This window comes from Carlito syrichta, unplaced genomic scaffold (genome assembly GCF_000164805.1).
Source record: "Carlito syrichta isolate Samal-C Ts95f unplaced genomic scaffold, Tarsius_syrichta-2.0.1 Scaffold308897, whole genome shotgun sequence".
Lineage (NCBI taxonomy): Eukaryota > Metazoa > Chordata > Mammalia > Primates > Tarsiidae > Carlito > Carlito syrichta.
In genome coordinates, this window is record NW_007252993.1 from 49,574 (window position 1) to 54,142 (window position 4,569).

Here is a 4,569-nt window from a genome sequence, read left to right on the forward strand (position 1 = left end):
TTTTTTATTTATTGTAAAGATGGGGTCTCGCTGCCCAGGCGGGTCTCGAACCCACGGGCTCAGGCAATCCACTCACCTCAGCCTCCCAAAGGCGCGGGATTACAGGCTGAGCCACCGAGCCCGGCTAACATCTTATTTTTTAAATTGCTTTCCCCTGGCAGAAGACATACTTTAGAGAATAAACATATAAGAAAAATATAGGAAAAACTTTATTCTGCCAATCTTCCCGCTTCCCCTACTCATAAGAGAACTGATACAGAACAGAGGGTTATAATGGATAATTTCACTTACTTAGAATACAATACACTACACTTTTTAAAATCCAAAATGAAAAAAAATCCAAATTTACCTACCAATCATATTAGTTAGACTGTTTGTTTACATGTTAGAGAAACTTAACTCAAAATAGGACAAGCAAAAAGGGAAATGTACTGTTTGCATAAACAGAACATAAAAAGGGCAGAGGAGACAGTGGCCATAGAGTTTAGTCAGACATGGAGACTGGTGAAGTGGAGAATCTCATCACACATTCACTGTCAAGTTGGTTCTCTCAGACCTGATTTTCCTCAAGGCAACGAGCAGCCCCATGGATAGTTCTGGCCTTACCTCCTGATGGTCTCAGAACCGGTGAAGAAAAAGTTACTTCAATCTGACATCTGATCAAAACGGCCTTAGGAAAGGACGTTGATAGGCCTGGCTGGGGTCTTCTTGCTCTTGCTAGACTGACCAGTGTGGCCCGGAGGTGAGGCTTGAGACTGACCAAGCTCAGATAAGAGATCTACTCAATGATAAAAGTCAAGTGTAAGATGGCACTTCCATTTGGTCCATATAACTAAAGACCGAAGTGTGAGTGCAATTTATCCAAAGAAGGAACTGACTATCCCACGAGACAGGAGGCATGCTGGCTAGATAACCAATGTTCCCCATGACTGACAAATTCGATCAATGGCATTACCATTACAGAACAATTCTGTATTTCTCACATGAAAAATGCATCACTCAATGACCCGTTTCATCCATGATCCATCATCATTTATAATCCAATTTTAATTTTCTGGCTCCATTCGTTCTTTATCATGCTTGCATAAATAAAACCTCAACATATCTGCCTCGTCAGAATCTTCACTTGAGCAGCAAAGATTGATGTCAATCAACCCATAGTTGCGTTGATAGATGACACATTACATTTATGACTATAAATCCTAAATGGTCACTCAGCAACTATGTTTCTCTAGTAATATTCACTTGAACACTCTAAAAGACAACAATATCTTACCTAATCTTTCCTAACCAAATCTTTTCTATCTTCTCCATCACTCAGAGCAAATGACCTTGCCTGTCTTCAATTGTAATAAATAAAACAATGAATGGGCATCAAAAATGAAACACTTTGTGGTAGTCAGACACCTGGCTGCCAGTTATTTCCACGCTCTGTGTAAATAGGAGGTTCATACTTCTAAGCTCCTTCTAGTGACTTATTCTAGCCAATAAGTTAAAAGCAAAAATGATGTATGTCATTCCAGAACTCTCTTTCTGTCTGGTTTTTTTTTTTTTTTTTTTAGTCAGGATCTCACTTTGACATCCAGGTTGGAGTGCAGTGGCACAATCACGGTTCACCACAGCCTCGACCTGCTGGGCTCAGGCGATCCTTCTGCTTCAGCCTTCTAAGTAGCTGGAACTACAGGCACACACCACCACACCTGGCTGATTTTTTTTTTTTTAATGTATTGTAGAAGCAAGGTCTCACCAAGTTGCCCAGGATGGTCTCGAACCCCTGGTCTCGGGCAATCCTCTCACCTTGGCCTCCCAAAGTGCTGAGATTACAGGCTTGAGCCACTGCGCCTGACCTGGTCAATTTTTAAATTGTTTTGTAGAGACAAGGTCTTACTACATTGCCTAAGCTGGTCTCAAACTTCTGGGCTCAAGCAATCCTCCTGCCTTGACCTCCCAAAATGCTGGGGTTACAGACGTGAGCCACCGCACCTGGCTCTCTCTGGAATGATAACTGGCAGTGTTGAAGATGGTGGCTGCTCAGCCATCCTGAATCCCTGACTAACTACAAAGCATAAAGCCTGACACCTCTCCCAAAAGATCGGTAGATGTACAACATGAGTAAGAAATCAACTTTTATTGTTTTAAGTCTCTAAGATATTGGGTTGAAATATTGTGATATAATATGAGATACACAGTAGGTCTCCTCCTTCCCCCAGTTCCTGACACAGAACTCTAAAATCCTCGCAGATAGGGGCACTAGAAGAATCTTTTGATCTGATATTTGGTCTTTGACCCCAGTTCCTGCCACAGAGATCCTAAGACCTGTATAATTTTCTGAATGACACAAATATCTGACACAGAGCTCCCAAATCCCTCCAATCAGGTGACTTTTCCTGGGCCCCTAGATAGCCTTAGGTTGGGAACTGGCTACCAGGGGAACCAATCATGTGGTCGGAGAGTTAAAGCTGTCAGCCCCACCCTGCCTCCAACCTCTGGGGAGGAGAAAGGGGCTGCAGCCAATGACCAATGATGTGCTCAATTATGCCTGTCTTGCATCCTCCAAAGTACCCCAGAAGGACAAGGTTTGTATGAGCGTCCAGGTAGCTAAACAGGTGTGTGTCTTGGAGGGTGGCATTTCCAGAGAAAGCATGAAAGCTCTGGGCCTCTCCTCTCTTACCTTGCTTTATGCATTTCTTCCATCTGGCTGCTCATCTGCATTCTTTGGAATTTTCTAAATATTCCCTAAGTTATTTTAGTCACTCTAGCAAATTGATCAAAACTGAAGAGCGGGTCACAAGAACCCTGATTTATAGCTGATTGGTCAGAAATCCAGTTTCACAACCTGGAATTTACAATGGGCATCCAAAGTCGGGAGCGGTCTTGTGGGAGTGAGCCCTCAACTTGTGGGATCCGACACTACCTCCAGATAGATAGTGTCAGAATTAAGCGGCATTAATTCAATTAATTAATTGGTGTCTGCTGGAGAATTGCTTTTTGTGTGGGGAAAAAATCCCCCACACAGTGGAGTCGGAAGTGAAGTGTTGAGTGGCTGGTGACTGAGAATAAAAAAAACACCTTGAGTTTTTTTCCTCTGTCAGGGATTCCCTTGCCCTGCTTCTCTTTGCTATCTATAATTACCCTTAATTTTTATCATCTGGTCATGTGGTTTTGTTTTTGTTTTTGTTTTTTTTTGAGTTGGAGTCTCACTCTGTCGCCCAGACTGGAGCGCAGTGGCCGCTCCCGGCCACCGCAGCCTCGACCTGCTGGGCTCCGGCGATCCTTCCGTCTCAGCCTTCCGAGTAGCCGGAATTACAGGCATACGCAACCACGCCCGGCTGATTTATTTATTTATTTATTGCAGAGATGAGGTCTCGCTGCCCAGGCGGGTCTCGAACCCGCGGGCTCAGGCAATCCACGCACCTCAGCCTCCCAAAGGCGCGGGATTACAGGTTGAGCCACCGAGCCCGGCTGTCGTGTGGTTTTAATTGTTATCAATCTAGTAATCTGTGTCCTAGCCTCTTCCCAAACCTAAGTACGAGCAAGGGTTAGGGTTAGGGTTAGGGTGTGTGACCCTCGTAAAGTACTAACCTGATTATGTCATCAGCCAGTCGAAAAACCTTCAACAACTCCTCCAGACGTATTTAGCTTGTCATTAGTCACTTGACAATCTGGCCTCAGTTTACTTGTCATTTACGTCACACCACACTGTGGGGACTACACCCTCTAGGCTCAAAATTCTCAACTCCAGCACCTTGTTTTCTTTCCCTTTCCACCCTTAGGTTTTTGCAAACACTGGCCCTTTGGCGGGGAGGAGTGGGGGAGGGGAAAAGAAAGGGCTCTTCTTCCATCCAGGCCAGATTCTCTGGTTTATCTTTCAGTTTATTTAGAGTAGGTCTTAGATATAGTGTATCGCTCCAAGCCCCTTCTTCACCTCCCACCTCCCTACCCTTTGTTTTGCCACAAAAAATAGGTGCTGTCCCTCCTAAGATCGCACAGCTACCTCGTGCTGTTGTGCATGACAGCACTCATATGTACCCGATTGTCATCACTGCATCGACTACTTCCTTATCTCTTGCCTCCACACAACTGTAGATTCCTTGAGTTATAAGACCTGCTCTGATTGGATTAAAACAAAACAAAACAGAACAAACAACAACAACAAAAACCCTTTCTGGTGCTTATTACTGCCTACAACACAGAAAGATTCTAAATCAGCCTTAATCTACTCTGGCACAGAACCCCATGAAAGCCTTTCAGTGTCTCCTAGGATAAATCTATATCCCATCGCTTCAAAAACAGAAGTAACTCTTACCTGAAGAACAAAAGGCTCTTTTGTCTTCTTTTAAATTTAAATTAGGTGGCCAGAGGTGGGGTATAAACACCCTAAAGAGAATTTAAATAAGATAGTTCTGAGATGTTAGTTCTGAACATCTTAACGTCTACCGAGACGGGTAAGTAAGAATTAAACTTTTACAATGTAACTGCGATATTTTTATCAATTGTTGTGCATTTCTAACACTAAACAAAAAGTACTTAATGTATTTTTTGGCGGCATAGAGAAGTAAAAATGGTTTG